Source organism: Ictidomys tridecemlineatus, chromosome 1 (genome assembly GCF_052094955.1).
Source record: "Ictidomys tridecemlineatus isolate mIctTri1 chromosome 1, mIctTri1.hap1, whole genome shotgun sequence".
NCBI classification, from domain to species: Eukaryota; Metazoa; Chordata; class Mammalia; order Rodentia; family Sciuridae; genus Ictidomys; species Ictidomys tridecemlineatus.
This window is the reverse complement of record NC_135477.1, coordinates 126,379,703-126,391,817: the sequence shown is the minus strand read 5'-3', so window position 1 is coordinate 126,391,817 and position 12,115 is coordinate 126,379,703. Positions and strand designations below refer to the sequence as shown.

Genomic DNA, 12,115 nt, shown 5'->3' with positions numbered 1-12,115 from the left:
TCTCTAGCAGTTAGAGAAATGCAAGTCAAAACTATCCTAAGACTTCATCTCACTCCAGTCAGAATGGCAATTATCAAGAATACAATACAATACATATTCACAAGGATGCGGTGGGGGTGGGGAGAGGCCCATTCATACATTGTTGGTGGGACTGCAAATTGGTGCAACCACTATGGAAAGCAGTATGGAGATTCCTCAGAAAACTTGGAATGGAACCACATTTGACCCAGTTATCCCACTCCTTGGTCTATACCCAAAGGAATTAAAAAAAAATCAGCATTCTATAGTGATGCAGCCACATCAATGTTTATAGCAGCTCAATTCACAATAGCTAAGCTGTGGAACCAACCTAGATGCCCTTCAGTAGATGAATGGATAAAGAATTGATAAAGTACACAATGGAATATTACTCAGCATTAAAAGAGAATAAAATTATGGCATTTGCAGGTAAATGGATGGAGTTGGAGAATATCATGCAAAGTGAAGTTAGCCAATCCCCCCCCAAAAAAAAAACAAAGCCTGAATGTTTTCTCTGGTGAGTGAATGTTGATCCACAATGGGGGTTGGGGGAATGCAAAGAATGAAGGAACTTTGGATAGGGCAATGGGGAGAGAGTGGAAGAGAAGGGGAATGGGGGTAGGAAAGATGTTGGAATGTGATGGACATCATTACCCTAGGTTCACATATAATGACACAAATGGTGTGACTCTACATGGTGTACAACCAGAGAAATAAAAAATTGTGCTCCATTTGTGTAATATGAATCAAAATGCATTCTACTATCATATATAACTAATTAGAACAAATACATTAAAATTTTTTTAAGAGAGAGGGGGAATTTTTAATATTTATTTTTTAGTTTTCGGTGGACACAACATCTTTATTTTTTTTTTTTATGTGGTACTGAGGATCTAACCCAGTGCCCCTCGCATGCCAGATGAGCGTGTTACCGCTTGAGCCGCATCCCCAGCCCCAAATACATTAAATTTTTTTAAAAAAGGCTACAGAAGGGCTGGGGCTGTGGTTCAGCGGTAGTGCACTTGCCTGGCATGTATGAGGCACTGGGTTCGATTCTCAGCACCACATATGAATAAATAAAATAAAGGTCTATCGACAACTAATAAAAAATAAAATTAAAAAGGCTACAGAAAAAAATACATATATTGTTAAGTAGTCAGCCAGCCATGAAGGGAGCAGGAAAGGACAATGAAGGGTGACTGAGGCCACAAGGAGACAGGGAGCCTTGTCTGACAGGCAAGCACCTGAAAGATTGTAGGGGTTAGAGGGGAGTGGTATGTCAAGCCCTCTCCTGGCCACTATTACATCCTCTTAGGAAAAGAGTTTCAAGATCATGTCTCACCCTACCAGGTGGCCTGGACCCTCCCTTATCACCCAAACTAGGTCACAATCCCCAATCACCCCAGCATCCAAAACATCAAGACCCTCACAAAGAAAGCTTGCCGAGGGCTCTCAAAGGGCAGCAAACTCAGCTCTGAGCACCACACCATCCCCTCCTCCAGGCAGTCCCAGGTGTTCCTAGGATGTCAGTCAAGAGCCAGAGGTGGAGCCGGATAGGACTCGGAACACTTCCCCGGGACCCACCCCCATAAAACTGGGGACTGTCCTTCTTGATGGCTCACTCTCCCTTGAGAATGTCCCTTTAACTTTTTTAGGGGGGAGGGTTACCAGGGATTGAACCTGGGGGTACTCAACCACTGAACCATATCCCCAGCCCAATTTTATATTTTATTTAGAGACAGGGTCCAAGTTACTAAGCACCTCACCATTGCTAAGGCTGGCTTTGAACTCGCCATCCTCCCGACTAGGCCTCCAGAGCCGCTGGGATTATAGGCATGCGTGACCAGGCCTGGCTTATTCCTATTCCTTCTAATAAACCCAGTCTGCTACTCTGAGTGATAAGTCTGAAATCTTTCTGGTGTGATCGCAAGAATCGGGGTGAGAAAGGGCCACTGTGGCTGCCTCAGCTCAGCAGCAGACTCATGCCCTGCAACAACCGTGGTCTCTGAATTCCACACCTCACCTCACGCTTCTTTTGTATTTCTTGAATGACCCAATCTTCCTCTCTATGGCATCACCAAGTCGTCACCTTCACAGCACCCCCGCTGCGTGGTATGTCTATGTGCTCCTGCTCTCCATCATTCCCACTGAACACAGGCTCTGAGCAGGGATCTTCACCTCCGTTCCCAGCTGCTCCTCCATGCACATAACCTTGGTTCCATGGAGCAATCAACTGGGAGAAAAGTACTTTTCTCAGACAGCTCAAACTCAAGGTGATGCTATAACCAGGAGGAAACTTAATCTAGGAGTATGATGTTTACACTTTTATTCAGCTCTTCTCCACCTCTGGGAAGCCGATTCTGTTCCAAAGGGAAGTGAAGCCAGATAATAAACACCCCAAAGGGAAGGTCAGAGGCACCTGCATTCTGATGGGAACACAGAAGAGCTGGCACTGAATTCCAAAGACACCAGCCACTACACAGGGTTGGAATTTATAACCTTTAGTTTCCCTGGCTCCTCTTAATGTGATTTCCCTGCAATGATATCTCTGAATGATGAATAATTGACATAATATTCAACAAATATGAAGATGGATGTGATCACAAGGCTATCAATCTATCCACTTTAATGCTTCCTTTGCCCACATCCCTGATGGGCCCAGAGATGAGTGGGGGAGGGGATGTCCTGCAGAGCCTGGGGTGAAGGTGATAGAACAGCCTCAAATTACAGTGTCTCCTGGATTGTTTTGGGGGTGGGGAGAAGAACTTGGACTCAGCAGCACCTTGTTAAGACTCCCTGGGGAGCCACTAGTCAGGCAGAGAGGCAGATCCGGGTGATGAATGCACTTCTCCTGCCTTTATTTCTCAGTGTCTTTTCTCAGGCATAAAATAACTGGGGGAAAAAAATACAAATTAAGAGACAGACACGTGCATGTCCAGATACATGTATGTATGCACACACCCCCTCAGCATGGCAAAGACCTGATTAATTTTCAGAAGTCCTGCTAGGTTGTTCCTCATTTAGGTTAAAAAGTAATCGAAATGACTACAGGATAAATCCTAGTCTTTGAAATAAGAAAGATAGGAAAGAGCTCCCAACTTTGGGAGACAGGGGATTTTTCAATGAGCTTTCCGTGACTATGAATAAATTTCTCAACACTTATTCCTAAGGTTCTTTTTAATTCTCAGGAATCATGACCAATGCAAGGAAAGGCAAGCTTTATGACTTTAGGATGTTTCCCAGCTTGCTTTTATGAATAGGATGCTGTTTAACATACTTGGTTAAGAGTAGTGGTAATAAAAAGCTTTTCAGCAGTGAGAAGACGAATGTCTAAACACAAGATGTTGAGGTTTCTGTTACAATAATTATCCTGTTCCATAAACCTTATTTAACATGTCTGCTGTCCCTATAAAACTGCCTTCCCCCCAAGTGGCCAATAGAACTCCAACCACATGTTTCTAACTACAATTTCACCGCTCCGCATTCCATGGTCTTGGATTTCTCAATTAGTCTCTGGGCGGATTAAATTGTTTATCTTCTAAAGCAATGATAAATCTAATAGTAATTCATCCCAAAATATTCAGAATCTTAATCCTTAGGGCAGAATTGACAAAAAAAAAAAACATTAATGAACTGGATTTGAGCCAGACACTACAGTCACAGCTTTCCCCGTCTCACATAACCCTCCCACCTTGCCATGAAAGGGTACTGTCCACCCTCCCGCCTTGCCAACAAGGATACTGTCCACCTTACTTTGCAAATGAAAATGTGACCTTAAGAAGGACTAACTTTCCTGTACTAGGCAAGTGGCAGGGATAGAATTTTGATCTTGTTCCCTTGACATTCCGACCACGAAGCTGGGATCTTAACAACTGCACTACTACACGTGGAATTTCTAAATAACCAAACTCAGACACATTATTGGGCAGAAGCAAAACAATTGTAAATATAGACAGTTCCAAAATGGTACAATTCACTTTTAAGTTCCTGAAACCATAAAAACAAGAGGATCGTTATGAATTCAGACAGAACGCAAACTATTTCTCATGCCAAACAGTTAGCTAACTGTTTACTTCAGGGAATTTGCTGCTAATGAGCTTCAGGTCATCTACAAACTCCTCACCATCAACATCTAATTTGTCTGTACCTATGTGGATTTTTCTGGGACAAGAGCCCCCAGCCTTGGCCAGTTTCTCAAAGGGCTCCAAGACCTCCACACTAGGGACACACAATACTTAGATGCTGCACCAAAGAAAGAACTCCTAGGAATTTCATCTTACCCAAGACAACAGAGGTACCTATCAAAAAAGCAGCAATATCTGGGAGGCAAAAGAAAATGATTAAAGACACATGACCTTAAACTTACTTATGACCATCCGCCTTCCCTCAGGTAACAACACACCCGTCTCTTCTTGGGCTCCCCTAGCACTGTTTAGGACTCAGCCTGCTTCTTTTCTTGAGCTTCACTGTTGACCTTGTTCAGTTTTCTTGGTGCACTGGCAACCATCGATTTTCCCTAACTCACGCTGGTCTTCTTCATCTCTGTGATACCATGATGGCAGGAGGAATGAAAATTTCAGGTAACCGAAATTATATTTAGTAAAAAATGCAAGTGCTAAACAGTGTGCCTTGGGCATTTTCATTTGTATTTTTTAAAAGAACAGGTAAGATACACATATTTGCTCGTATTTTACTATATAGTAAATCTCCTAAAGTTTACCTAAGAAATTGCTAACCTTAGATGCTTTCAGGAAGTTTACATGGTAGGAAGGGGATGTGAGACTTTTATTTATTGGAGCTTCATAGTTATACATAGTAGTTGTGTTCATCTTGACAAACTCATACATGCATAGAATTCAATTTCAGATGGACTATTAACTCTCAAATTTAAAACAATGTAAATGATTTTTTGAAATATTTTGGAGAAAAAAGTTTCATCTACATTTCTTATTTGATGTCATTTCTATTATAATGAAAGTTATATTGAAAGGTATTTGTCAGAATATTTAAACTTGGTACACTAATGTACTTTAATTTGTTCTAGTTATGCATGACAGTAGAATGCACTTTGACACTTTATACTAGAGTATAACCTCCCATTTTTCTGGTCATACATGATGTAGAATCACACTAGTCATGTAGTAAAATATGCACATAGAACGAATCAGACGTTATTACCCAATCTTTCCTACCCCATCCTCCCTCCCTCCCTTCTGCCTAATCCAAAGTAGCTCTATTCTTTCTTAACCTTTACCCCTTTATTGTGAATTTGCATTCACATATCAGAAGATACATTCAGCCTTTGGTTCTTTGGGTTTGCTTTATTTCGCTTAGCATGATATTCTACAGCTCCATCCATTTACCAGCAAATGTCATGGGATTTCATTCTTCAAGGCTGAGGAATAATCCATTGTGTGTGTGTGTGTGTGTGTGTGTGTGTGTGTGTGTGTGTGTGTGTGTGTATTCAGTTTCTTTATCCATTCATCTGTTGAAGGGCACCCAGGTTGGTTCTATAGTTTAGCTATTGGGAATTCAGCTGCTATATACATTGATGTGGCTGCGTCATTACAGTATGCCGATTATAAGTCCTTTGGGTATAGACCAAGGAGTAGGATAGCTGGATCAAATTGTGATTCCATTCCAAGTTTTCTGGGGAATCTCCATACTGCTTTCCATAGTGGTTGCACCAATTTGCAGTTCCATCAGCAATGTATGAGTGTACCTTTTCCCTGCATCCTTGACAATATTCATTGTTTGTATTCTTGACAATTGCCATTCTGACTGAAGTGAGATGAAGTCTTAGAGAAATGCAAGTCAAAACTATCCTAATTGCTAGAAATGTCGATTTTTTTCATGTTTGCTGATCAGTTGTGTATCTTCTTCCAAGAAGTATCTGTTGAGTTCCTTAGCCCATTTATTGATTGGGTTATTTATGGTTTTCTGGTGTTGTTCTTTTTATATCCTGGAGATTAATTCTCTGAGGTGCATGTGGCAAAGATTTTCTCCCATTCTGTAGGCTCTTTCTTCATATTCTGGGTTGTTTCCTTTTCTGAGAAGCAGCTATTTAGTTTGAATCCATCCCATTTATTCTTGATTTTACTTCTTGCACTTTAGGGGTATTAAGGAAGTCAGATCCAATATGACAAAGATTTGGGCCTACTTTTTCTTCTATTAGGCACAGGGTTTCTAGTGCCTAAGTCTTTGATCCACTTTGAATCGAGTTTCACACATGATGAGAGATAGGGGGTTAATTTCATTTTGGTACAAATAGATTTCCAATTTTCCCAGCACCATTTGTTGAAGAGGCTATCTTTTCTCCAGTGAATGTCTTTGGTGCCTTTGTCTAGTATGAGATAACTGTATTTATGTGGGTTAGGCTCTGTGTCCTCTATTCTGTACCATTGGTCTACAAATCTGTTCTGGTGCCAATGCCATGCCATTTTGGTTACTATAGCTCTGTAGTATAGAGCTATAAGGTCTGGCATTGTGATGCCTCCTGCTTCACTCTTCTTGCTATGGATTGTTTTGGCTATTCTGGGTCTCGTATTTTTCCCAATTTCTATTTTTCTTCAGGTAGAGTGCTTTCCTCGCATGCACAAGGCCCTGGGTTCAATCCCCAGCACCACACAAAAATAAATAAATAAATATTTTTTAAAAATATATATATGCCACAGGAAGTTAAATAGCTTCTAAATTTAATCAGGGAAGTTCAAACACATGAATTGTCATACTAGTCTCTTAGAGTTTAAGAAAATATCAACTATTCCAAGACATTTTTAAAAAATTTTACTTGCTGACTTTTGTTGCAATATGTGGCAATTTACATATAACAGTTATTTTAAAGTTGCATGATAAGCAGGGCACAGTGGTGCATACTTGTAATCCCAGCAGCTTGGGAGGCTGAAGCAGGGAGGATCGCAAGTTCAAAGGCAGCCTCAGCAAAAGCAAGGCACTAAGCAACTCAGTGAGACCCTGTGTCTAAATAAAATACAAAATAGTGCTGGGGATAGGGCTCAGTGGTTGAATGCCCCCAAGTTCAATCCCTAGTATCCCCCAAAAAATAAGTAAAATTGCATGATAGCATGACTTTTTTGAAGACATTTAACCCAAAGGTGTCTACATTTAAATGTAGCTTTAATGATGCTACCAAATAAGTCTTTCAGCCAAACATGTCAATCAGTAAACAAAATTTCTTCTATGGATGCTAATTTTTAATATGATCAAGCACAAACTCTGGTTTTTCAGTCCTCATTCTTTTATAAGGTTTCTTTTGATATAAACTCTAAAAAGCATCTCAACTTCAGAAGCATTAAAATGGGAGGATTGGATGGGATCAGTACAATGCTTCTCCCAGAGTGGCTAAGTGTTTAAAGAGCAATACCAAGAGTGGACAGGATACAGAACAACTAGAACCCTCACATATTTCTGTAGGAATAATCTCTTTCAAAAATAGATTGATGGTTTCTAATGATGTTGAATAGCACCTCTGTGGCCCAGAAATCTCATTGCTGAATATGTCCCTAACAGAAATAGTGCATGTGTCCACAAAAAGACACATACACGCATATCTATACCACTGTATTAGTCTGATTTCTGTTACCATAACAGAATGCATGAGGCAGGCTAGCTTTATAAAGCAAAAGTTAAATTTAGCTCACTGTTCTAGAGATTCAAATACACAGAGTCAGCATCAGCTCAGCTCTGGTGAGGACCTCATGGCATATGGCAGAGAGGGAGAGATCACATCACCTAACAGGAAGGCAGAGAAACTGGTGTCCTACAATGTCTTCCAAGGACAGAAACTCTAGTTGTCCTAATGATTTTCTACTTGGCCCCATTTCTTAAAAAACTCATATTTACATCTCAATTCCACCATCCTGAGGACCATGAACCCAACATGTGAACTCTTAAGGGACAAACCACATCCAAAACATAGCAACCCCTACCTTTACTACAATTAGAAAAGATAAAAAGATAGGAAGAAGAGTCTCAGGATTTAGAAAAAGAGAAAAGAACTTTGAAACGAATTCAGCATTGTGTGTAACTCAACACATTATCTTGATATTTCAAATTTCACTGTGGAAGGAAATGCTGATCTCAATGAAACCTCCGCTCTTACTTTGTCTGCAACAAGCTCACATATATGAAGAAAAAAAGCTCAGAAATTTTTAAGTGTAAGATATCGACGCCCCTCTACAGAGAATAGGAAGAACTTTGATGACAATTAAAAATTAAACTATTTCTGGGTGTGATGATGCAGGCCTCTAATCTCAGACTGGGGAGGTTGAGGAGGGAGGATTCCAAGTTCAACACCCTGGGCAACTTAATGAGACGCTGTCTCAAAATAAAAAATTGAAAGGGCTGAGGATGTAGCTCAGTGGTAAAGCGCCCCTGAGTTCTATCCCCAGGACTTGCGGGGGGGGGGGGGGGACTGGTAGATCAAAGGGTTCTCGCTTTCTTCCTGCCTCCTTTGGCTATTCAGAAGATGCACTAGAAGGCAAAAAGAAAAGCTTGATGATGAACAAGTCATCTAGGATTTAGAACTCCAAGGAATTCTAAGTGTACCCAGCATAATCTGGGGCAGCAGTGTAAGAGGATAAATAGAAAAAAATCACTCACAGGGACCTGGAACTGAGTGTGTATCACACCAAATGGCCCATGTGTACTGACAGCCAGCAGTATTACCCCCTTCTGCAAATAACATGCAAGATACAGGGATGTGTCCATGGGAGAAAGTGGGAGCGCTGAAAAGAAAATGCTGTCATCTACCCTTAGACCCAGGGTTGGCCACATCCAACCCTGGGTGCTTTTGTGTGACCCAAACAAAGAATGATTATGTTCTTCATCAGCTTAAAAAAAAATAAGAATTTCATGACATATGTAATTCAAATCAGTGTCCACATGGCTGAAGGTGGAGCTTGGTGGTCAAGTACTTGCCTGGCATGCATGAAGCCCTGGTTTGGTCCCCAGCACTGTCCCCAAAATAAATAGATCAGTGTTCATAAGTAAAGTTCTACTGGAATGCAGCCATGTTCCTTTGCTTACAAATTACCTGTGACTGTTTCACACCGCAGAGACATAACTGATGGAGACCATGTGACCCCCATTTACTCAGGTTCTTCACAGAAAGTTGGCTGGGTCCTGCTCTAGGCTGTAGGGCAGAGACTACATGCCTACTACGTTTTGTTGTTTTGTGCTGCCCAGCCTCCAGCACTGTTCCTGTCAAAGGCCCAGCCCAATTCCCTTAAGAGAAAGCCTCTCCCATCTCTCACTCTATGGAGTTCTTTGTAAGGCCAACAGATACACCAGTTCCCCTGGGCCCACAATGGGGTGGGGCTCTGGGCTCATATGATAAAAAATAAAATAAAATCCTGGGATCTTTGAGGGTTCACACCATTCTCCAGGGCACGAGCCTGAGGAGATGTAGAATTTGAACTGCTCCTACTGTGCCACCCTGAACGAGAGCTCAGCTAGGACCCGAGGTGATGCAGAGCAAGACGGAAGACACAGGAGACGGAGAAGCCAGGGGATGACCGCACCAGGAGAGCCTGGACCATGGGGAGTCTGAAGTCAACCAAATTCATTCTTGAACTTTGTTATACATGCTTCTCCAGCCTAAACTCAAGTCGTTTTTATTTAAAAAAAATAAAATTCAAACAAATTTAATCATATACAATTCAACCAAGCCCAGCTGATATAGTGCCATTCCCATGTGCCTTCCCAGCACCACAGCATGAACCCTGGAGGGCACCGTGAATGCCTGTGGGATGGAACGACAGTGTGAAGAATTTGAAGCCAGAAAAAGGAAACCCTGCAGTTACTTGAGATGTACATAGAAACAAACATAGGACTTGAGACTCCTATAGCACAAGAATTAAAACCAAGAATTAATAAATGGGATGGATTCAAACTAAAAAGTTTCTTCTCAGCAAAAGAAACAATCTGTGAGGTAAATAGTGAGCCTACATCTTGGGAGCAAGATTTTATCCCTCACACATCAGATAGAGCACTAATCTCTAGAGTATATAAAGAGCTCAAAAAGTTAAACACCGGCAGTGGGGGACAGCAGGATGGTCAGAGATGGACTAGCATTTGATCATGTAGAAGTTTGAGACTAGGGAGCCTGATGATGGGGGCTGGGGCCCGTGTGGGGTAGAGGAAGCCAGAGTCCTTTCCCAGGCTAACCCCAGCCCCTCCCTGTCCTCTGGACTAAAATAGGTAATACTTTGGGCCTGGCACCCATGGGGACTTTGCCCTGCCAGAGCCCCACCGAGAGGAACCTCTACCCAACCCTGGGAGCTTCGATGAGCTGCACCGGCTATGCAAAGATGTATTCCCAGCTGGGGGGATTGAAGCTCCCTGTCAACAAGGTTCTGAGCAGCCATTTCCAGGTGGCTCACACTGTGCACATGAGTGCCCTGGGCTTGCCTGGCTATCACCTCCATGCAGCCTATGCAGGGGATTGGCAGCTCAGCCCCACAGAGGTGTTCCCCACTGTGGTAGGGGATATGGACAGCAGCAGAAGTCTCAACGCCCAGGTCCTACTTCTGTTGGCAGAGCAGCTCCAAGCTAAGGCCATCCTCCAGACACTACAGGCCAAGTTCCTGACATGGCAGTTTGATGGCGAGTATCGAGATGACTACACAGCCACTCTGACCCTAGGAAATCCTAATCCAATTGAGGAATCGGTGATCATGGCTGCTCACTTTCTGCAGAGCCTCACTCATCGACTGGTGCTGGGAGGAGAGCTAGTTTATCACCAGCGGCCAGGCGAAGAGGGGGCCATCTTGACTCTGGCTGGGAAGTACTAGGCTGTACACTGGGTGGCTACATGGAATGTGGGATCTGGTGGGGCCCATGCAAGCTATTACCACAGGGCAAATGAACAGGTTCAGGTTGGAATGGAGTTTGAGGCAAACATAAGGCTACAAGACACAACCTTCTCCTTTGCTTACCACCTGACTTTGCCCCAGCCAACATGGTGTTTAGAGGCTTGGTGGATAGTAACTGATGCATAGGTGCTGTGCTGGAGAAGATGATGCCCCCATTGCCCGTCACCTTGGCCCTTGGAGCCTTCCTTAATCACTGGTGCAACAGATTCCGTTGTAGCTTCAGCATCACTGTGGGCTGAGGTTGTCCCAGAGCCAGTGCCCACAGCTGGAACGTCCGAGTCAGGTGTCCTAGGGCCAGAGACTAGGCTCCTCTCCAGAGCCCACCTCTATGGGTGACCTCTAGGTCCTAGGAGCAGAGTGGGGAACAGGACCATACCCTTCTCAAAACTGGTGCTGCCACTGGCTCAGCTGATAAGGCAGTGGTTGAGGCTTCCACTTCTGCACCAGCCCCAGTATCATCTTCCCCACACTCTTGTTGCTCTGGACTAAGGGAGAAGGATTAAGGAATATGTCTGGTTGAACTCCCCCCCTTCACTTCCATCTTTATTTTCCTCTGGATTAAAACTCCCTCGCTCCTTCCTCTCCAGAGCAGAAAAGTCTGCATGGGATTAGCTTTCCCATCCCATTTCTCCATCCCAGAGTCTCCCAAGGCTGAGAAAGTAGGGCTGAAGGGCTAAATTTGGAGCATCGAAAAGTGGGACCTACTCATTCCCAGAGTTTTACCCCTTAGCCTGAGGCTTCCTCTTCTTCATCTTCTATGCATCCAAAGGACAACCTTATCCTCATGGTCACTGCTGAGTACCCCAATGATCACATGAAGAGGCATTTATTGCTTTAGCCTTTCATTATAATCACTGGACTCCCTTTCTCCTCATCCTAGCAATTTCCCCTTTTCAGTCCAGTGTATCCCATGTGGGCTGGAGAAGGAGGCCAGGCTGGGGCTCAGCTGCAGATCTCCTGGAGCAGTGGCATCATAGCAGATAGTCCCTGTATGCGCTGGATTTGGTACCAGTATGCATTGTTAATGCTCCAGAGTTCAACCAACAGGCCCAGCAACTTTGCATATAGAAACCTTTGAAGGAAGTAGTGGGGTTACCAGGGAAGAAGGAAATAAGACAGCTAGAAGTCTTGTTCTGAGGCCCTGACCCCCTGAATTGACCCTTAGTGAAGTTAAGTCTGAACTTTAGAGAAAATCCTGCTCTGGT

The 12,115-nt window shown here is 43.2% G+C and overlaps 1 pseudogene; it reads left to right on the top strand.

The window, feature by feature from the left end:
• The first annotated feature begins 4,368 nt into the window (after nucleotides 1-4,368).
• LOC101976332 (mitochondrial import receptor subunit TOM40B pseudogene) lies at nucleotides 4,369-11,160 on the top strand (annotated as a pseudogene).
• The last annotated feature ends 955 nt before the right edge of the window (nucleotides 11,161-12,115 follow it).